The sequence below is a fragment of the Microcaecilia unicolor genome, chromosome 1 (assembly GCF_901765095.1).
Source record: "Microcaecilia unicolor chromosome 1, aMicUni1.1, whole genome shotgun sequence".
In the NCBI taxonomy this organism is placed as follows: Eukaryota; Metazoa; Chordata; class Amphibia; order Gymnophiona; family Siphonopidae; genus Microcaecilia; species Microcaecilia unicolor.
Window position 1 is genome coordinate 123,994,028 of NC_044031.1, and position 23,864 is coordinate 124,017,891.

Here is a 23,864-nt window from a genome sequence, read left to right on the forward strand (position 1 = left end):
CAGCTGTCCCACTAAACCACCAGGCTGGTTTCGTCAATGTTGGGTGGGTAGGGAGTGCTAGCGGTCCCACTAGATCACTGGGGCCTTTTTTTAAGTGTTTTGGGGGGGGCGGGCTTAGGTTTGACTTGTCCGGGAGAAAACCCCGGACCTGTCAAACCTCTTCTGCTGTTTGACAGGTCCAGGCTTTTTTTTTTTTTTGATAGCCCAGATCTGTCAAACAACTTCTGCGGGTGGACTGTACTTTGGACGCATACCCAGGCACAATCTTCCCGCAGAAGTACCTCTATGATCAGAGCTAATAGTGTGCCTAAATTTGCATACTATTAGCTCCAATTATAGGGGCGTTAATGCCCCATGCTGCTCCAGCGCTAATTTTAGAGGGCTGTTTGGAACAGCACAGGGCTTCTGATCATCTGGTCCTCTGTGTGTCTCTCTCCCCCCCCCCCCACCCCCGCTCCCCAGCTAAGGTCAGTGTTCATGACTCATAAGAAAGACTGGGAAAATGGGACTCATGGGAGAGTATCAAGGCAAAACCCACTGCTATCCAAGTGGATAACACAGGTCCCACTATGTTTGGCGTAGGAAGTGCATTTTTTCTAGCAAAAAAGGTGCCAGTACTTAAATGCTAAGCCACCCTTCAGGGGTAGGGTGATCACTAAGGGGCCCACCTCACAATAGCCTGACCCCCTGCAACCAGTCACAGAATCTATGACCAGACAGAATTGGTATGTAGAGCCTCAACTCTTTCATTAAAACTTGGGGTCAATGGGTCAATTTTAGCAGACAATGGAAAAAGTGCCGGTATTCAGTACCCCCTTAAAAAAAACCATGGGCGTAGGGCAAATACAGTATCCCACAGTAAGAACATCAAGCCAACAGTCAAACATGGGGGTGGTAGTGTGATGGTGAAGAAATACTTTGCTGCCTCAGGACCTGGAAAACTTGCCAATATTGAAGGAACTATGAATTCTGCATGGTACTAGAAAACTCTTAAGGAGAATGTCCCATCATCTGTCCGTTAGCTGAAGAATAACTGGGTGATATAACAAGACAATGATCCAAAACACAAAAGCAAGCCTACATCTGAATGGCTGAGGAGAAACAAACTTATCCCCCTGTTTACTAAACTGTGCTAGCGGCTGGCAGTGCAGTACTGCTGACACAGCCCATTTACTCTGAATGGGCTGTGTCAACAATGCTGGCCAGCTTTGTAAACAGGGGGGTTAGTTTTGGATTGGCCTAGTCAAAGTCCTGACTTAAACCCAATAGAGATGCTGTGGCAGGACCTGAAACAAATGAGGAGTGGCCTAGTGGTTAGGGTGGTGGACTTTGGTTCTGAGGAACTGAGTTCGATTTCCCCCTTCAGGCACAGACAGCTCCTTGTGACTCTGGGCAAGTCACTTAACCCTCCATTGCCCCATGTAAGCCACATTGAGCCTGCCATGAGTGGGAAAGCGCGGGGTACAAATGTAACAAAACAAAAACCTATGTCTCAATTATGTTTCAACAATTTTTTATTGATGAGGTCACATGGTATACAATTCCATCTCAGTCAATATAAATCGTATAACAGCGAAGTCTAGTACACATTACTAAACCTGAAACGTCCATCATCAATGTTTTCCAAACTTTTCTCCCCTATCCCTTCCTTCTTGTCTTCTCCTATATTTATAATGTGTACATGTATAATTACTGTGCAGTTGCATAACTATTAACAATAAACTTTTATATGAAACTCCATTATTTATAACTCGTGTTTTACTCAGTGTATTATCCCAAAACCTATGTCTCAATTAAATCAGTTCTGCAAAGAAGAGTGGGCTAAGATTCTTCACAGCGACGTGAAAGACACAAATCAAATTATAAGAAGAATTTGGTTGCAATTATAGATGCTAAAGGTAGTGCAACCAGTTATTAAGTTTAGGGGCAGTTACTTTTTCACAGGGCGATATGGATGCTTAACGAGGGAAAAATGGCCAACTGCAAAACAGGTGAAAGAATTTTGCGGTTAGTTTGCCTCTTAGCAAATGCTAATTGTGCGTTCTTTTTTTTTTTAACTGGGAGGGGGCATGACATGGGCATTGAATGGACATTGAAGTGTTATCCTGCTAACGTGCTCTGATTAGCTCATGTTAACTGGAAATCACAGACAATATGGGAGCACTTAGCGCCTCCTAAATGGGAGGCAGTAAGTGTTTTTGCCTTAATTTTTTTCAGGTAGTGCATGCCAATGTGAACATTAGTGCATAACCTGAAAAAAAGGGGAAAATGGCTAAAATACTGTTGCATTAGAAATGGGCTTAGCGTATGGGAAAGTCCCGTGTTAAGACACACTAAGCCCATTTCCTAACACAGGTTAGTAAAGGTGCATCTTTGTTCCTTAAATAAATGAAGTAATCATTTAAAAACTGTTTGCCTGATATTCAAAGTGATTTAAAAGGGCAGGAGAGGATCCTGACTGGTTAAATCACTTCTGACCACCTAAGTGGTGATATTCAGTGGCACGTAACCAGACAGAACTGTGAAATTCACCACAGACATAAGTATCGCCATGCTGGAAGGTCCATGAAGCACAGCATCCTGTTTCCAACAGTTACTAATACAGGTCACAAATACCTGGCAAGATCCCAAAAAAGTACAATACATTTTATGCTGCTTATCCTAGAAATAAGCAGTGGTTTTTACCGAAGTCCATTTTAATAATGGTCTATGGGCTTTTCCTTTAGGAAGTTATACAAACCTTTTTTTAAACCCCACTAAGCTAACTGCTTTTACTACATTCTCTGGCAACAAATTCCAAAGTTTAATTGCATGTTGAGTGAAGAAATATTTTCTCCTATTCGTTTTAAATGTACTATTTTGTAGCTTCATTGCGTGCCTCCTAGTCCTAGTATTTTTTGAAAGAGTAAACAATCGATTCACGTCTACCCTTTCCACTCCACTCATTATTTTATAGACCTCTATCATATTTCCCCTGCACTGTCCGGTTAGTGTCAGGGAGGTCCATGGGTAGAGAATGGGAGGAGCCAGATCTAACTGGTATGTGGTCATATTCAGACCACTAACCGGTTAGGTAAGTGGTAAGCAACTAAGGACAGCAAAAAGGCTGTCCTAACTTTAGCTGCAAAACTAACTGGGCACCAGTATAACATTAGCTGGTGTCCGGTTAGCTTCTGGGTTGCAGCAGTAGTGTTTTCCTGCTGCTCCTTCCTCTCCCATGCCCCCAATCCCCCTCTCTCCCACCCTGCACATATGTAAGGCCCAATCGAGCCATCCCACCTACACCTACTTTTAAATACATGGTAATCCAGTGGGGTAATACGAGCAGAAGCGATGCCCACTCGCTCATGCTCATCACAGCAGCTAGTGTAAAATGGCTGCCACAACCTCTAGTGAAAGCCTTGGGGTAGTTGCCATGTTGGGCAGGAGCGAGTGGGCATTGCTCCTGCCCACACAACCCTCTTGGACCACCAGGTATTTAAGAGGAGGCTTATGGGGTGGGGGCTCGATATCTGTACAGGATTAGGGGGAGGGAAGTGGAATCACTGGGGAGGGGGGATTCGGCTTTCCTTATCTTCATTTAGCTCTGGATATTCAATGCTGGTCACCAGACATGGCCCCGACACTGACTATTTGGAGTTAAATCTGCCCACAGCAGTTAGCATTTTACAAAATACTGACTGCCGCAGGCTAAATATCAGCTGGTACGCTATGTGCTTACTCGTGTTCCCTTTGTCTAATTGTTTAAATATCATAAATCATTCAGGGAGTCTTTTACTAAAGCACGCTAGCGTTTTTAGCTTGCACTAATATTTAGGGGGCACTAAATGTTAGCAATATCCATATATTCCTATGGATGTCGCTATTGTTTAGTACGCACTAAAAATGCTAGCACGCCTTAGTAAAAGAGGCCCTAAGTAAGACATATTTGCTATCATAAGGGAAATCAGGAGGGAGGGAAAACTATTTCATACAACTGTATATATATATATATAAAATGTAAATGAAAATTCAACTTTTGAGTTATTCTGTAAACATCATTCAATAAGTGATGGGAAAAGAAAGCGTTTTGTAAAAGTGGAAAAAAAATGATGTTAAACACACTGGGGAATCAGTTTTCAAAAAATGCTGAGTGCCTATACTGAGGCAGATTTTCAGCTGAGCTTAGAAAGCACCAAAAATTCATCTACATTTGGGACTACATTTACAATTGAATGCAATTCCTCTGCCTAGATTTAGATACCTATGGGTATATTTAACCATATCCCACATTATACAGTGCCACTTTCGCTCTTTGCAATGGGGCTTATATAGTAATAACATATGCTAATGGGCACTGCGGTTCGATAAACATACCCCTGGAAATCTTTATAAAGAAGTCTTTATACCCTCGTGCATTTTCACATTCTGCTGTCTAAAAAAAAATACAATTCAAAAAGCATCTTATAGGATGTTTTCCAAAGACATCAGAGAAAAGCAGAGACCATTTTAGCCTTAGCTACAGATCCTGAATTAAGAAGGTCTAGATATACAACACAAAAGACCTGCCACCACCCTGGGTACTGGCTTGGCGCACTGATTTGCAACCCCCTATCCAATGGGACTGGCTTGGCCTGGGTAGGATGTAGAAGTGGCATACTCAGGTCTGGGTTACCACTGGTTACTTATCCCATATGGAATTAAATTCAAATTCTTAATATTAGTACATACAGCTTTCTATCACAATACACCTCCTTATCTGGGATCATAAGTCATTCCTTCTAATCCAATCTAAACTGCATCTTACATACCGCACAAATCCCACTAAGAGGTTCAAGGTGGTTTACAATATAAGAAACTGCACAAAAGCAGGAAGAACAAATTAGGAGAAAACAATGAAAATTTAAAATTTATCAAATAGAGAAGTCTTCAACTTCTTGCGTAACCGCATATAATTCGATTCTAAACGGAAGAAAACTGGTAGAGAATTCCACTCAGCAACAGCACGAAAAGAAAACATAGAATCAATCTGGGGCTTGAACCTTTTGTTTTGAAAAGCTGAGTACCTCAATAATAAATTGTCCTGAATTCTAGTAGAATTATAAAAGCAATGAGAAAATAATTGGATTAGCAATTCAGAAGAGTTCCCATACAGCACTTGCTTTGGTGAAGTAGCCTACCGATGAGTTGACCATTGGGCCCGAGTTTTTTCTCAGAGCTCTCCAAGGGGGTGGCTCTGGAACATAACTGGAGAAGCCTGCAGCATTTGAACACCTCTGTAGTGGAGTCCACAGCAGAGGTAAAGGCTTTATCCTTAAAAATTTCCACACTGACATCTGTAGTGGACAAAATGAAAATGGACTGTGCTTCTCAGTTCTATCAGTTAAGAGATGAGATAAAAGTTCTTGACAATCTACTGCAGTTAAAGACAAGATTTTCCTCTATAGAAAGATAGAAAAAAAATTGAAAATTATAATAGGAGATTAAATCTTTTCCTAGACCCTCTGGAATACTTCCTGCAAAGTTGTTTAAAAAATACTAGTTTGAAGTTTTATATTTTTGTCCTAAAGCCATACTTGCATGGAATAGGATTTATATAAGTACATAAGTGTTGCCATACTGGGATAGACCGAAGGTCCATCAAGCCCAGCATCCTGTTTCCAACAGTGGCCAATCCAGGTTACAAGTACCTGGCAAGATTCCAAAACAGTACAATATATTTTATGCTGCTTATCCTAGAAATAAGCAGTGGATTTTCCCAAGTCCATTTTAATAATGATCTATGGACTTTTCCTTTAGGAAGATATCCAAACCTTTTTTAAACCCATTAAACTAACTGCTTTTACCATATTCTCTGGCAACACATTCCAGAGTTTAATTACACGATGAATGAAGAAATATTTTCTCCAATTCATTTTAAATTTACTACTTTGTAGCTTCATTGCATGCCCCCTAGTCCTAGTATTTTTGAAAAGAGTAAACAAGTGATTCACGTGTACTCGTTCAACTCCACTCACTATTTTATAGATCTCTATCATATCTCCCCTCAGCTGTCTTTTCTCCAAGCTGAAGAGCCCTAGCCGCTTTACCCTTTCCTCATAGGGAAGTCATCCCATCCCCTTTATCTTTTTCATCGCCCTTCTCTGTACCTTTTCTAATTCCACTATATCTTTTTTGAGATGCGGTGACCAGAATTGCACACAATATCTGAGGTGCGGTCACACCAAGGAGCGATACAAAGACTTTATGACATCCTCATTTTTGTTTTCCATTCCTTTCCTAATAATACCTAACATTATATTTGCTTTCTTTGCTGCCGCAGCACACTCAACAAAGGGATTCAAGATATTGTCAACGATGGCTCCTAGATCCTTTTCCTAGTTGGTGACTCCAAATGTGGAACCTTACATCACATAGCTATAGTTTGGGTTCCTCTTTCCCACATGCATCACTTTGCACTTGCTCAAATTAAATGTCATCTGCCATTTGGATGCCCAGTCTCCCAGTCTCGTAAGGTTGTCTTGTAATTTTTCACAATCCTCTTGGGATTTAACAACTTTGAATAACTTTGTATCGTTGGCAAATGTAATTACCTCACTAGTTATTTCTATATCTAGATCATTTATAAATATGTTAAAAAGCAACAGTCCCAGCACAAAACTCTGTAGAACCCCACTATCAACCCTATCAACCCTTCTCCATTGAGAATACTGACCATTTAATCCTACTCTCTATTTTCTATCCTTTAACCAGTTTTTAATCCACAATAGAACACTTCCTCCTATTCCATGACTTTCCAATTTCCTCTGCAGTCTTCATGAGGTATTTTGTGAAATACCTTTTGAAGATCCAGATACACAATATCGACCGGCTCACCTTTATCCACATGTTTGTTCACCCCTTCAAAGAAATGTAGTAGATTGGTGAGGTAAGATTTCCCTTCACTTAATCCATGTTAGCTTTACCTCATTAATCCATGCTTATGTATATGTTCTTTATAATAGTCTTTACCATTTTGCCCGGCACCGATGTCAGGCTCACTGGTCTGTAATTTCTCAGATCAGCTCTGGAACCCTTTTTAAAAATCGGCATTACATTGGCCACACTCCAATCTTCGGGTACCATGCTTGATTTTAAGGATAAATTTCACATTACTAACAATAGTAAATTCATTTTTCAATTCTGTCAATACTCTGGGATGTACAACATCCAGTCCTGGTGATTTGCTACTCTTCGTTACAATTGCCCCATTACTCTTCCAGGTTTACATAGATTTGAGTCAGTTTCTCTGACTCGTCAGCACTGAATACCATTTCTGGCACCGGTATCTCTCCCACATATTCCACAGTGAAGACCTAAAACTCTGCTGCCCGTCTCATCTTCCGGCAGGTTCGCTTTACTCATACTACCCCTCTCCTCAAGACCCTTCACTGGCTCCCTATCCGTTTTTGCATCCTGTTCAAACTTCTTCTACTAACCTATAAATGTACTCACTCTGCTGCTCCCCAGTATCTCTCCACACTCGTCCTTCCCTACACCCCTTCCCGTGCACTCCGCTCCATGGATAAATCCTTCTTATCTGTTCCCTTCTCCACTACTGCCAACTCCAGACTTTGCGTCTTCTGTCTCGCTGCACCCTACGCCTGGAATAAACTTCCTGAGCCCCTACGTCTTGCCCCATCCTTGGCCACCTTTAAATCTAGACTGAAAGCCCACCTCTTTAACATTGCTTTTGACTTGTTACCACTTGTAACCACTCGCCTCCACCTATCCTCCTCTCTTCCTTCCTGTACACATTAATTGATTTGATTTGCTTACTTTATTTTTGTCTATTAGATTGTAAGCTCTTTGAGCAGGGACTGTCTTTCTTATATGTTTGTGCAGCACTGCGTACGCCTTGTAGCGCTATAGAAATGCTAAATAGTAGTAGTAGTGCTATGCCCTTGTCTTCCCTGAGTGCCCCTTTTACCCCTCGATCATCAGCTGAAGCAAATATAGTTCTAAAAATCTCTTTGCTTTTTCTGTTCTACAGGTCTTTTAATCCATACTTAGCTTCCAAATGCTGTTCAGGATCTCGACAAGGTCCTTGTTTTGGTATTCTAGCTTTAAAAACTTTCTGACCATCATGGCATTTCACAAAGCCATGCTTGTTCACACAGCGTGCTGCTCTCCAGACTCAGCAGCAACAGCCAACAATTTACTGTGCCCCAGATTCTATACTTGATTTTCGCTGCTGGTTTTTGACTAAGTTTGATTTGTTTATGATATTTAGGGCCCTGTTTACTAAGATGCACTAGCGTTTTCAGCACGTGCACAAAATTAGCATGCACTTTGCAGGCACCCACAGGAATGAGGGTGCCTACACAACGCATGCTGAAAACGCTAATGTGCCTCTAGTGCAGCTTAATAAACAGGGCCCTTAGTATGTTTGACTGTAAGCAGGAAAATGAGATGTTGTATTGTTTAAATATTGTGTACGTTTTTTTGCAACCCGCCCGGAACTTTGGATGGAGCAGGATATAAATATGATAATTAAATAAATAAATAAGGTGTCCAAATTTGGGTGCCAATCAAGATGCACATGTGACTTAATTGGATAACAAGCTATTAACAAGCAATAATCGGGGGGGGGGGGGGGGGGTAACAATGTTAACTGGCACCAATTAGGATTTGCACGCATATCTGGCTGAATGCTATTCTATAACTCTGAGGACCCACAGCAGGGGGCGTTCCAAAAGGTTCTGCACAGTGCTATAGAATATGGGGGATTTGCACCCAACCTACGCATCAGGATTTACACCTGGAGTTGGGTATGGGAGTCTGCTCTAATGCTATTCTGTAAATTGTGCACCCTTTATCGAAAAGCGCTTAGCGTTGATTTTTTCTAATGTAATCTAAAATAACACTTTTAGCCTTCTTATTCCCAATGAGGTCCGAACTCGCTTACAATTTAAATCTAAGTTACAGTGCATACATTTATCAGAGACACCGAATTTATAGAATTCCCCCCTAAATGTACACCATGCACTAAAACAACCTTGCATTAAAAATCCTGTGCTAGAAGCTTAGGGGTCCTTTTACCATGCTGTGGGAAAAAGGGTCCTGTGCTGGAGGTGGGGGCCGTTCTTTCCAGGGTCCTTTTTACCACAGCAGGTAAAAAGACCCCAGGCTCACATGGCCATGCGGTAAGAGAACTCTTAAAGCATGGTCATGCGATGGGGAGCCCTTACCGCCACCCACTGAGGTGGCGATAAGGGCTCCCGCACTAAGCTTGCGGTAACCAGGCAGCATGCGGTGATGCCCAATTACCATGGGTTATCGCCACGCGAACCATTTCTGGGGGCTTTCTTTTTCCCCCCAGAAATGGCGCACGTTCGAGACGAGACTACCGCCGGCGGACACATTGGGCCAGCAGTAGTCCCAAAAGAGCGAGCAGTAAGCCCGCCACTCTGTAAAAGAGTCCCTTAGAGAGGAATTGGGCAGAATAATGGAAGAGACTGGGCGTGGACTGTATATTCTCTGTTTGATTTTCAAGGCCATCAGACAAAATGAGCCAAAGTACTTAAAGAATAAGGGGTTCATTTACTAAGGTGTGCTGAAAAATGGCCTGTGGTAGTGTAAGCATGTGTTTTGGGTGCGTGTAGAATCATTTTTCAGCGCACCTGCAAAAAATGCATTTTTAAAATTTTTGCCGAAAATGGACGTGCGGCAAAATGAAAATTGCTGCGCATCCATTTTGTGTCTGAGACCTTACCGCCAGCCATTGACCTAGCGGTAAAGTCTCATGCAGTAATCGGGCGGTAATTGGCATGTGTCCAATACGCACGTCTGAAACATTTCGTACGTGCGTATAAGACACACGCTAAAAATGAAATTACTCCAAGAGCACGCGGTAACTGGGCAATAACTCAATTTTGGCACGCGTTGGGCACGCATAGACGCTTACGCAGCTTAGTAAAAGAGCCCCTCAGTTAGCCCTTTACACACTTTTGAGATCTCTAAGGGGGTCCTGTACTAAAGATTAGCTCGAGTTATCTGCAGCAGGCCCAATTTAATCCTATGGATCCTGCTGCAGATAACTCGAGCTAATCTTTAGTAAAAGACCCCCTAAGATCTTTTCACGGATTTTCACTATCTCTCTCCTCATCATAAGAAATTGTACGATGTGATACCCACCAGTGAACCTTCTCAGGAGTAGCCCCCACGCTCTGGAATTTACTCCCAGAGGGGGTACGTATAACTTGAGACTGCCAGGAAGCAAGTGAAAGAATGGCTCTTCTCCCAAGCCTTTAATATATATAGGGTGACTGACTATACACCCCTTCTGCACCTGGACTAGCTTGCTATGTACACACTGTAACTTAGATCAGTTCCTTATATCTTGTTTTAACTGTACAAAGAATGTTCCTTGCGTTTAGCCACCCATCTGTCCCCATCTATATATCTGTACTTGGCCAGTTAGCTATATGGTAAGCTGTATCGTAGAAAAGCATTAGTATCATAGTAATGTTATTTGAATGTTCTAATGTGTGTTTATTAGGTCTTTCATTAGTACTATACTGACATTATATCTTTGTTATTTGAATTTCAGTGCTATTAAATGTGTATATTTTTGATACTGTTTCATGGTAGTCTTATTATTAGGTGTCAATTTGCTGTTTTCAAGTTTACCTGATTTATTGTATTTATGTTTATATTTGGTCTTTTAACTATTGTTAGGCTGTTAACGAAATTATAAGTTTTATGTACCTGCTACATACCACCTTGGGTGAATCTCTTCATAAAGGTGGTTAATAAATCCCAATAAATAAATAAAATACATAAATAAATATTGCAGTTGTAGTATGGTAATTAGCACAGGCTGTCGCTTGTGTAGTTCATGTAGATGCAGTTAATGATTTCTCAACAAGCCACGAATAAACTTCTCTATGCAGTAACTGCAGGGGGCACAATTACCACACAGCCTTTGAATTTACTGTGCATTAATTTTAAAACAATAACTGCTAAAAACTCACCACGCTTTAGTAAACAGGTCCCTTAGGGGTCCTTTTACTAAGCCGCATTAGCGTCTATGCGAACTCAACGCACATGAAAATGGAGTTACTGCCCAACTACTGTGTAGCTCTTGCAGTAATTTCATTTTTGGCGTGCGTCCAATACGCACGTCTGAAAAATATTTTTTTCTTTTCGGACACGCTTAATGGATGCGCGCCAAGTGGCATTTGACGCGTGTGGGTCATTACCGCCAGAATTCTTTACCACTAGGTCAATGGCTGGCGGTAAGGTCTCAGACCCAAAATGGATGCGCGGCAATTTTGATTTTGCCTCACATCCATTTAAGGCCCAAAAAAAGACCTTTTTCACAGGCGCGCTGAAAAATGGATTGGCATGCACCCAAAACCTGCGCCTACACTACCCCAAGCCATTTTTCAGAGTGCCTATGTAAAAGGACCCCTAAGTACACAGAATCAGGTAACTTTATGCCACTGAATTGGCTATCTTGAGAAAAAATAAGAATTATAAATCAGTTAACCACTAAAACCTACAGAGAGCTTTTTAGGAAATCAAATTTTAAAATAAAAGCAAAACACACACACACGTAGCTGTACTTTGAAAGCACTCTCCAGACACCTTTACGAAGTTCTTTTCCACTTCAAATCATCTCATCACACGCACTGGGATTTTCAATGATTTTTATAAAAGTTTATAAAGGCTTGCAAGCTATTCCAATTAAACTTTCCCCTAGTGCTGCTACAGATTCTGTCAAGCCTGGAATCCAGCCCAGGGAGAATTAGCAGTGTTAAGGAAAAGGAAATTTATAGCAGGCATATTTCTCTGTGGTAAACCCCAACAGTGGAGTCTGTGCGGTGCATAAACAACTGGCAAGGTCTGAGGAAAATCCCTTTGCATGTGCCAAATACCACTTCATGCTGTTCAGTCAACACTGTCCTTCCTCTGGTATGTTCATCTTCCGGTACAGAACTAAATCTGCACAGAGTCGTGTCTGCATGGTTACCGCATTTAAAATGAACAGTTTCAAACTGCCATTCTTGCCAACTCTGGGAGAGCACTTTGCAAGATCAGGGCCACTGCATGAATGACTTTACGGTTAGAATACTGAAAGGAAATGTTAAAACAATCCAGGAATATAAGACCTTTGAAGTCTTTCATTTTGAAACCCACTTGACAGGAATTAACAAAGATCTGTGTTTCCAAAGTCCTATCACATTGCAGCATTAACTGCGATTTACATGCAGTCCTATTTACAATTAAAACATCGTTTTTGTCACAATTAAAAAAATGAATCGTGGCTTAATAAAATTAATCACACTGCAGCGTTTCCTGTCTCCTCCCAACATCTCTCCCTCTCTCTTTCACTCCAAACCCCAGTCCTTGGCGCAATCCGGAATCTTCTCCCCCCCCCCCCCCCCCATTTTTTTATTATTTATTTTTTATTTAAAATATTTATAGCCCACTCCGTCCACATTTGAATACCCCCTCTCTCAATTCCCTCCAGGTCTACCTTAGAGGTGATCTTCTATTAGTCCTTAACAAGATGCTGCATGCGGCCTGCTCTGAAGCTTTCCCTCTGACCCCTTCTGTCCATGCAGCAACAGGAAGTGAAGACAGAGTGGGTGGGCCAGGTCACAGGGAAAACTTTGGTGCCAGCCACAAGCAGCATCTGTGCATTGCTGCTGCTGCTGCCAGAAACTGATAGAAGACAACCTTTAAAGCAGATAGGTGGGTGGAGGGGGGATTGAGAAGGGGGCTGATGCCAAACCCTAGGTGGGGGGAGGGGAGTGATCTGCAGACACTAAACAGAACTGGAGGGGCCACCGGTGGAAGCTATGGCAGAAGTGACGAGTTCCAGTTGCTATGAGAAGAGCTTCAGGATGCTCAACACCAAGGGCCCTGTTTACTAATCCGCGCTAGAGGCATACTAGCGTTTTTAGCATGCACAAATTTTTAGCACACGCTAAAAACCCTAGCGCACCTTAGTAAACAGGGCCCTAAGTTTGTGTCACTACTCATGACAAAAACTGACAAAAGCCTTGGTGTATATTACTGGCATAGGTGAATCCCAATGAAAAAGGGATGGGGAGAGGGGGAGAGATATTGGACAATGGGAAGGAAGAGAGATAATGGACACTGAGTTAAGGGGAGGGAGGGAGGGGGAGGTGCTGAACAATGGGAGGAAAGGTGGAAGGGGAGAGAGAGGAAGAGATGTTGGACCCCATGAAAGAGAGAGATAGATAATGGACCTGGAGGAAGATGAGAGGAAGAGAAGGAAGAGAGTAGATATGTTGGATCTGAGAGTAGGAGAGGAGATTATCAATCCTTTAAATCACACAATTAAACATTTTTCATCGAAATGCAGCCCTAATTGTAAACTATAAAATTATACTGCTGTGTAACCCTCTGATCATCCATCCATCTCTCCCTGTTTCTTACCCCCACCCCCACCCCACCTCTACCCATAGGAGCCAACATTTCAAAATGATTGGGGGTGATGAATTTTTTTTTTTTACAGGTGGTGCATTTCCCCCTCCCCCATCTCCTCCCCCTCTCCTCTCCCCCCCTCTCTCCCCCCTCCTCCGAGTTCCAGGCCCCCCTCTCCTCTCCTCCGAGTTCCAGGCCCCCCTCCTCCGAGTGCCAGTTCCAACCCCAACCCAACCTTTTCTCCCACAACAGTCCTCCGTCCTCGCCTTCCTGCCGCCCAGAACTTAAAACTCATCTTACCTCGATCCCGGCAGCAGTGAAAGGCAAGCAGGCTTGGCTTCAGCCTTCCCTTCTCTCTCAGCTCTGGTCCCGCCTTCGCGGAAACAGGAAATGAGGGCGGGACCAGAGCTGAGAGAGAAGGGAAGGCTAAAGACGAGCTTGCTCGCCTTTCACTGCTGCCGGGATCGAGATAAGATGAGTTTTAAGTTCTGAGTGGCAGGAAGGCGACGCGAGTTAAAATACTGGGGGTGCTCGAACACCCACAGCACCCACGGAGTCGGCGCCTATGCCTCTACCTTTTCCCATGAGACTGTCATTGAAATGCTTATATGTTTCACTTATATGTTCTCATATTTGTCATCTTTTCCTCATTTCTGACCCGAAGACAAAAGGTACTGCCTTCAATAGCAAGTCAAAAAATGTACTAAGTTAGTTCAATATAAAAGGTATCAACTTATCTTCTTTTTGTGTTTTGGGTTTATTTTTATTCATTACCTTCAATATTATGTTTAACTTCCAAATAAATGCTGAAAAAACCCACTTTGTAACCTGTAAAGATTAAGCACATTAATTTTTTTACATGCATGCTGCAGTCTAGGTTGGTGCAAAGACTTCCCTTCAGGCGCCCTTCTCGCTCTCACATAGGCTTCAGGTAAGCGGCAGGACACCTCTAAAGCAGGGGCAATACCTTTGGCTGCTCGGTTTGCTTTTGCCACATGCCCCAAAATTTAAATCTCTGCTCAGGTAAACCAATAAAATTGGTCCTATTTGTCCACCACTATCTTTCTTTGGCAAATCCACTCTGTCCTGGATCCCACATCTCTCTGGATTCAAGAAACTTTGCCATTTTTCCAAGGATGCATCCCACATGGCCCCTGTCTCTGTTCAATCTCAGGTCTGCACAAACCCTCTCTACTGAAAATGCCACAGCATCAGTTCTATTACCAGCCATGCCCCTTCCAACTCTGTGGTCCTTCTCGCTCCCTTTTCTGTGGTGAACACTAAAACAATTGCTGAAGTTGGTTATTATATCTGCCCATTTCATGATTTACATAGCAAGGCTTTTAAATTTAAGCAACCGTTTTGCTTTCTTGGCATCGCAACAATAGTCAATTAAGATTGTGAACTGTTCACAATTACTCTTATTTAGAGGCCAGCTTTCAAACAGTATGCCTGCATGTAAAGTCTGTGGGTCTTTTTACCAGAAGACCTTATATCAGTTTTAAAAAGGGAAACACTTCCCTTAGGAAACTGACTCAGGAAAAAAGTACACACACAAGAGGTGCATCTGTAGTTTGTATAGGTAATTTTCACATGAAAAACTAAATGCATACTTTTTTTTTTCACGGAGAGAGTGGTGGATGCTTGGAATGCCCTCCCGCAGGAGGTGGTGGAGAGGAAAACGATAACGGAATTCAAACATTCGTGGGATAAACATAAAGGAATCCTCCTCAGAAGGAAGGGATCCCCAGAAGCTTAGCCGGTGGTGGGAGGCAGGGCTGGTGGTTGGGAGGTGGGGATAGTGCTGGGCAGACTTATACGATCTGTGCCAGAGCCGGTGGTGGGAGGTGGGGCAGGTGGTTGGGAGGCGGGGATAGTGCTGGGCAGACTTATACGGTCTGTGCCCTGAAAAAGACAGGTACAAATCAAGGTAAGGTATACACAAAAAATGGCACATGTGAGTTTATCTTGTTGGGCAGACTGGGTGGACCGTGCAGGTCTTTTTCTGCCGTCATCTACTATGTTACTATGTTATGTTTTTGGAAATCTAAATGTATGTACATTAGTACCCTCTCCACCTCAACCCTACCCCAATATACAGGTTAAATTTACCCATAGAACAGCCATACTGGGTCAGATCAATGGTCCATCCAGACCAGTATCCTGCTTCCAGCAATTGCCAATCCAGGTCACAAGTACCTGGCAGAAACACAAGTAGTAGCACCATTCCACACTACCAATCCCAAGGCAAGCAATGGCTTCCCCCATGTCCATCTCAATAACAGTTTATAGACTTTTCCTCCAAGAATTTGTACCTCCATTGCCCCAGGTATAAATTTGGGTCGCTGGCCGCGGCAAACCCTGTGCCATGTCTGAGCTGGCGTTAGGGTTTGCAGATCATTGGGGAGGAATGGTGAGCCCTGTCCAGCATGCAGTTGCATGCTGGCAGGCCCCCGTTCCCCCCCAAAGCAAACCTGCCAACAGGGGGCAGGAGGTCCGGCGGACCTCCGGTCCCCCCGACGATCCCACCCTCAGGTTCAGGGAGGGCTGCAGATCTGGTGGGTCTCCAGCCCGCCCAAACCCCCAGAAAATGGTCCCTGATGGTCTAATGACTGCCGGCCAAGCCCCCTCCCACCCTCCCACCCAGCGAGCGACGGGGGGGGGGCTGGAGGTCCGGCAGACCTCCAGCCCACCCCAACTCCCCCCCAGCGTTGTCTGACCAATCCCTGGTAGTCCAGCATAAAAGACAACCCCCTCCCAGCCCCCCTACCTTAGTTGGAGGAGGGAGAAAGCCTGCCTCCCTCCTCTTCCTTGGGTTGACGCCGCCGCAAAATGGCGGCGCCCCGTCCTGCCCAGTGCATCCTGGGATGCGCTGGGCGGGGCTACAGACCATATAAGGGAGTGATTCCCTTATATAGTCTGTAGCCCCGCCCAGCGAGAAGCCGCAGGATTAATGTTTCAAACACCTCTAACCACTTCTAAAATACTATTATGCCAGGAGACCACTAATGTAGCACATGTGATTCTATATCACTGTTACAATTTACATGTGGGAAAACAACTTGTGACATACAGCTGGGCGTGTTAGAACACAAGAGTGTCTCAAAGAAAGGCAGAACCAAGCTGTTTTACCACAAGACTGCATAAGCCAGGACACCACTGAAGCTGAATTTCATTATATCAATTTATGGATACAGCTATAAAAATCATACTGCATCAGCTCTTTTTCTTTCTTTCTTTCTTTTTTTTTTCTTGCAAATGAAAAACTAAGAAAGACATTTGGATCCCAGGAAGCCAGTGTAATAATGCACTAAAAATTTGTATTAAATTTACACAGAACACTGGATGCAATAAATTAATGAGACTAAATATTGAGGCAAATCAATAGTTTTTAAACTGGATCCTCACAACTATCAAACTACAAATTCTTGATATCCAGTCACAGTTCAGTTAGCATATACTCAAACTTCTTATCACTCCCAGTCAAAACATTTAGAACTTTATATCTTTATATCTTCAGATTTTATCATATAGATTTCCCCAGAACCTCAGTGATGTCAATCGCTATCAGTTTCAATCTTTAGCGATATATAGAACATCAACGTCTTCACCGGTTCTTTATATATAACTTCCTCTTACGATTAACAAATCTTTTAAACTTCACTTATCTTTTTCAAGCTTGTTTTGTTTGTCGGACCCAGGGGATGCAGAGATTGAGTGGGCTTCTCTGATTTGATACTATGTTCCTCCTACCACCGGCAGCAATGTAGGATAGTTCTATGGCTGCCGGTGGAATGCCATGGGGGGGCGGGGTTAAAAACGTCATCTAACAGCTGATTTTTAATTGATCCGAAAAAACGCTACCGCCATCTTGGCTGATGATTTACTTTTGCTGAGCTGGCGCTGGGAAGACTACAGGGTGAGTCGGATAAATTTATATATCTAAAATAGTATTTCCTAGGCGTAGGTTTACTGCTGATGTCGGGGGAAATAGTAACCTTCTGGTTTATATATTGTAGGGAAGTGTCCTTGAGACAGCCCAGGTTTGGGCGAAACATGCATGTCGGGCAGCTGATCCCCTGGGTCCGACAAACAAAACAAGCTTGAAAAAGATAAGTGAAGTTTAAAAGATTTGTTAATCATAAGAGGAAGTTATATATAAAGAACCGGTGAATATATTGATGTTCTATATATCGCTAAAGATTGAAACTGATAGCAATAAATTAATGAGATGCATAAAAAGAACTCTGTGTAAAAATGGGAACCGCATACTGAAATCTGCATTTAAAAGAAAGTAAACACTATCAAAAGTCAAGAAACAAAGGAAAATGCTAGGATAGAACATAACCACTCCAAATAGAAAGCAGAGTCCTGCAGAAATTGGTAATTCTGGAAACAGAAGTCTAGAGGGTGCCTGGTAGGGGCTTATTCTATACAGGAATGTAGATGCAAACTTTCCTTTATAGAATACTAGTGGATCAGCAATAATACATGCCTATAATTTTGGGCACAAGCACTTACTCCAGCCATAGAGCTGGTGTAAGTGCTTGTACCTAAACACCAGAGATATGCACATAAACTTGTAGTATTCTGTAAGTTATGTGCATAAATTCAAGTCCCGCCCATGCTCTGCCCAGAGCTGCCATGTGTACACCTATCTGTAAAATACACGCTATGTAAGATATGTGTGTTTACAGAATAGCGCTTTTGGTGTAATTTGTGCATTTATTCACGTGTGTGTACATTCATGCATATGTGCTATTATTCTAATGATTTACGCATGTAATTAGCAGGTAACTGTTCAGGTGCACTTTATAGAATTAGCCCATAAGGGCCAGATTCTATATTTGGCGCCTGAAAAATCCACACGGAAAAAAATCATGGCTAAGCGTATTCTCTAAAGTATGCCTGCATTTTATAGAATAGACTTAAATTTCTGTGTGGTACATAGAATACACTCAGCGGCTCTCCACGCAACTAAATTTAGTCACGTCCATTTAGGCCATGTTTTACTTGGTGTAAATCCCAATGCCTAAGTTAGGCGCAGATTGGGTGTATTCTATAATAATGCACATAGATTTTAGAAACGCCCACGCCCAGCCCTCTTTCAACTATGTGACACAGAATTTAGGCACACCACATTATAGAACACAGTGAGCTGTGGACATAAATCTCAATGAATGTCAATTAGTGCTGATAATTGCTTGTTAACATCCAATTAGTAGCACTGATTAGCTAGTTAACCCATTAAGTTATGCACATTATTACAGAATATGCTTCAGTTTCCGCACAGATTTTCAGGTGCCATATATAATCCAGGGGATGGTGCTTTGGGGACAATTCTATAATTTGGTGCCTCAATGCCATGCATTGAGTGCCAATTCTATAACAGCATCTTGGTGCCAAGATTCCATTATAGAATACCAGTGGGTCCACAGCAACACACCCACATTCAGACACACCCACTTATGTTGTAAGTTGTTGCACCTAAGTATTCTCTAAGGTATGCAAATAAGTAGGAGACACACCCATGTCCTGCCCATGCTCCTCCCACATTTACATGCTCTCCACTCCCTTACAGAACACTGCTTAATGCACTTACAGGGAATTCTATGTATGGCGCTGAATGTTAGGCACTATTTCTGCATCAAAAATTCAGCATGGAAAAGCATTCTAATAGATGCAAGGCGTTGAAACAGGGCCAAACAGCGGATCCCCATGAAAACACACTTACACGCCCATTTATAGAATAACGCCTAAGTGTTTCTGTCTGCAAAGTGGGTGTGCCCATGGGAGGGGGCATGTGTGTTCCCTTAAAATGCATGCAGTGTTACAGAATAGTATCGATCTGTACTTTTGCGCCAGGATTTACACCTGATTTAATTGGTGTAATTTCTCAGGCCCAAAGTTCAGTGCAGATCCCAGTGCTACATGCTATTCTATAAAGGGCACCGATCCTGGAAAACCTGTTATAGAATAACATTCAGCGCTGGATTTTTTTCAGCAACAAATTGTGAGCACCATTTACTGAATCCACTCCTAAGGCACATAAGTGTCAATTAAGGGAAATGGGACTTGATATACCGCCTTTCTGAGGTTTTTGCAACTACATTCAAAGCGGTTTACATATATTCAGGTACTTATTTTGTACCAGGGGCAATGGAGGGTTAAGTGACTTGCCCAGAGTCACAAGGAGCTGCAGTGGGAATCAAACTCAGTTCCCCAGGCTCAAGGTCCACTGCACTAACCACTAGGCTAACTCCTCCACTAGCAACAGTCCATGTAGAAGCCTGTCCTTGCAGATCAGCAGTGTGGCTGCGCAGGCTTCTGTTTCTGTGAGTCTGACGTCCTGCACGTATGTGCAGGACGTCAGACTCACAGAAACAGAAGCCTGCGCAGCCGCGTTGCTGCACTGCAAGGGCAGGCTTCTACATGGAATGTTGCTAGTGGAATAGCAACATTCCATCTAGAATCTCCAATAATAGCAACATTCCATGTAGAATCTCAAATAGGGAAATGGGACTTGATATACCGCCTTTCTGAGGTTTTTGCAACTACATTCAAAGCGGTTTACATATATTCAGGTACTTATTTTGTACCAGGGGCAATGGAGGGTTAAGTGACTTGCCCAGAGTCACAAGGACCTGCAGTGGGAATTGAACTCAGTTCCACAGGATCAAAGTCCACTGCACTAACCACTAGGCTACTCCTCAACTTATGTACACAGTTACAAAATTACCTGTGATGGGGTTTATAGAACTCTGCCCCTCACCCTAAAGAACAGTCCCATAGACAGCCTGAGTCACCTTAAGGACACTAGTCCTGCCCAGAAGGAAGTGAGCTGGGAAGAGGGGTAGAGACTACACCAGTAAGTATACAAGACAGAGCCTGACTGAGGTTAAGGAGGCCCAGGGTTGGAAGACTAAAAGCCCAGCAGATGCTGCTGCTGCACTTTCTGTGTACTAATTGTGACCTGGCTGAGGTAAGCCAATTTTACTGTTTGTTTAAGACTTGCAAGCCTTGCTTTGAGGTCTGGCTGAAGCCAGACCTGGATCTCAGAGGAATTGAGAACTTACAGGCTGTGTTTGGGGAATGGCAGCTCCACCATCCACAGACTGTTTGGCCTGCCAGCCAGAGGCCTGCTCAAGACTATTTATTGAACCGTAGAGACTTTTGCACCCGATGTGCCTGGCCTGTTAAGTAACAGGTCTCAGGGCTCAGCTAAATAAACCATTTATTTCACATTTATATACCTGTCTGGCTGTATTATTCACAGGGCCACCCCACAACCCTGGCCCAGGGTATCACATGTGATGGCAGTGGTGGGATACTGAGCTTATACTGTTCAAGGAAGCCGAACCAGTGACCTCTGGGGTGCTGGGCCTATCAACACCATTGTGCCGGGACGCTGGGCAAAAGGGGTTAGCCCTGCCCTAGTTAGGGAGCGGGGGACGTATAGCTAGTGCCACACAGGCTGGTTTTAATTTTTGTTTTCCAATGGACTGTGCGGTCCTGGCCACTAAAGATACAGCAAAAACATGGAAAAGTTACTCCAGGCCTTGGTGGAGGGCCAGCAGCAACAGTATGAGATCCTGCAAAAGCAGCAGCAGCAACAGTCAATGCAGGCACATTTCAAGCAACAGAAACAACAGATGCAGCAGCAAGAGTTGCAGAAGCTGGTAGAGCTACAACAGAGTGCTCAGGGACAAGCAGGAAGGGGTATCTATGCACCCTGCCAGCAAGCAACCCTCCGGTTCCAGTATTAAAGAGAATGGTGTCGGAAGACGACCCGGACCACTTCTACACCAATTTCAAGAGAACCACCCACTTTGCTGGTTCGACAGAGGCGTCATGAACAGCTCATCTGGGGAATTTACTGACCAGTAGCAGCCAGACGGCATTCCAAGATGTTAATCCTGCTGGGATAGCCACCTATGCGGAGGTGAAAGCTGCCATTTTGGAGAGGGTGGGCTGGACCCCAGAGGCCTAATCTGCAGCAGTTCTGTAAGGGGTTCATACAGGTGAAAGAAAACCCCCAGAAGTTTCTTCTACCAACTCAAGGAGATTGACTGGAGATGGCTGCAACCAGAAGGAAATACAAGTCCAGAGAATGCAAGAATTCTCCTCCTGGAGCAGTTCCTTTAAGGGTTTAACCACTTAAGCCTCCATTGCCCCTGGTACAAAATATGTACCTGAATATATGTAAACCGCTTTGAATGTAGTTGCAAAAACCTCAGAAAGGCGGTATATCAAGTCCCATTTCCCTTCCCTTTCCCCTATGAAGAAGTGGGTAAGGCGGCACCCTAAGCTGACCCCTGAGAGTGCTTTAGAAGCAGCTGAAGCCTTCTACCAAGCACAACCAGAATCAGAACGCTATTAAAAGAAAAAGCGGGCTGGAAGTCATGGGAGGAAAAGGGAGAAAACTGGATTGGACAACTAGAGGGATCATAAACCACCCTCCAGCCTGGGATCTCTAAAGAAGGGATCGGAGCTATGGAGGCCCTCGTCCCCACGAACATACCGTGCAACTTTACCTCCTCCAAAAGTAAATTACTATGCAAATGGCAAAGTCCTTATAAAGAGGTTGAAAGGACAGGACTTGTCAATTATAAGGTGGCCCAAAAGAGACAATGTGAAGATTTTCTATACTAATTTATTGAAGAAGTGGGTCCCTGCAGCCCTAGTCCAAAGAGACAACTTTGGGCCAGAAATCCTGACATAATCCATACCCTTGCTAGTTCCATTTGGCAACCAGCTCTCCGTCTTGTAAAAGGCTGACCTAGAGCAATTGGTATGCCAGAATGTCAATGTGTTCTCCGGAGTGCTGGGCCAAACCTACCTTGCAAATCATGACTTTATCATCAAGCCATGAGTGGTAGTCTAGCAATGTCAATATTGAATCCCAGAAGCCTGGCAGCAAGCTGTGTGTGAAAGAGGTCGTTGAAATGCTAGAACTGGGTGTTATTGAAGAATCAACTAGTAATTGGTCATCTCTCATTGAGCTGGTACCAAAGCTGGATGGGAGAATCTGGTTTTGTACTGATTTTCAGAAGGTGAATATTGTCTCTAAATTAGAAGCCTACCCCATGCCAAGGGTGGAGGAACTCATTGAGTGGCTAGGAGGAGCTCAATTCATTTCAACCTTGGACCTAACCAAAGGATATTGACAGGTACCTCTCACCCCAGCTGCCAAGGAGAAGACAGCCTTTCCAATACCCCAGGGTTTGTTCCAGTTCACGGTGCCATCATGGAGCTCTAGCTACCTTCAAGCACCTTGTGGATTGCCTACTTAAAACCACATGGCACCTACACAGCTGCCTACTCAGATGACATTGTCATCTGCAGTAAGAATTGGACAACCCATCTCATCCAAGTAGAAGGAGTACTAGATAGTCTACAGATCACTGGGCTAACAGCAAATCCCAAAAATTGCTTCTTGGATGGGGTATTCAGTCGGGAAAGGACAGATCCGGAAGGTAGAGGCCATTACGCAGGTGCCAATACCCCAGACAAAGAAGAAAGTGCGAGCCTTCCTCAGGATTGTTGGTTACTATCGCCAGTTTATTCCAGGGATTGCTGAGAAAGCAGAACTGCTAACACGTCTATAGCAGAAGAAAGCTCCAGAGAAGACACTGGACTGAAGAGCTGGATGGTGCTTTTTAAACTCTAAAGAGAGTTATCTATTCAGAACCGGTATTAATCAGCCCAGACTTCAACCAACCCTTCATTGTGCAGACCAATGCCTCAGAGGTTGGACTCAGGGCCTTCTGGTCCAGGAACTAGACGGGTAAGACTACCCGGTGTCATACATCAGCCAGAAGCTGTTCCCAAGAGAAAACATTATGCAGTAATTGAGAAGGAGGCTCAAAACTGTTTATTGATCCAGAGACTTTTGCACCCAATGTTCCTGGCCTGTGAAGTAACAGGTCTCAGGGCTCAGCTAAATAAACCATTTATTTCACATTTATATATCTGTTTGGCTGTGTTATTCACAGAGCTACCCCGCAACCTTTCAAGTCATTTATGAAACTGAAAATTGTCTGATTTCTGTCCGGTTGCACTTTCCATGGCATCCATGGTCTGCATTGTTGATTCTCAGGCTGTCCAGAGAGAAAACTCTGGGGGCAAGTTCAAGTTCAATTTTATTTGCTATACCACTTACATTGCAAAAATGTAAGCAGTTTACACTTTTCTCTAATCAGGGACGGGGGAATAAACGTCCAGAATACAGAAGTGAAAAATAAAAGCGACACTTGTCAGGCCACCTGGGTGGGATGGGGCACATTGGGGTGCCAGGTTTTTGTACTTTTGCCTGGCAGTCATCTGACCTGCACAACACTGCTTTTCACTTTCACCTTTTATTTTAACTTCCGAGACAAAAAGTCTCCAGGGGTGATGTAAAGGTTCCACATAATAAGCTGAAAGTAAAACACTGCGTTACAACT

General features: G+C 43.4%; 1 protein-coding gene and 1 long non-coding RNA gene across 2 annotated transcripts in view; one reads left to right on the forward strand and one right to left on the reverse strand.

The window, feature by feature from the left end:
* The window catches only part of FAM171A1 (family with sequence similarity 171 member A1), a 335,845-nt gene that overhangs the window by 306,922 nt on the left and 5,059 nt on the right, over positions 1–23,864 (reverse strand). The window lies entirely within an intron of this gene.
* On the forward strand, positions 263–23,538 carry LOC115468332. The gene is made up of 3 exons (XR_003941849.1): positions 263–416; positions 9,250–9,255; positions 23,528–23,538. It is a non-coding gene; the product is annotated as an uncharacterized LOC115468332 (long non-coding RNA).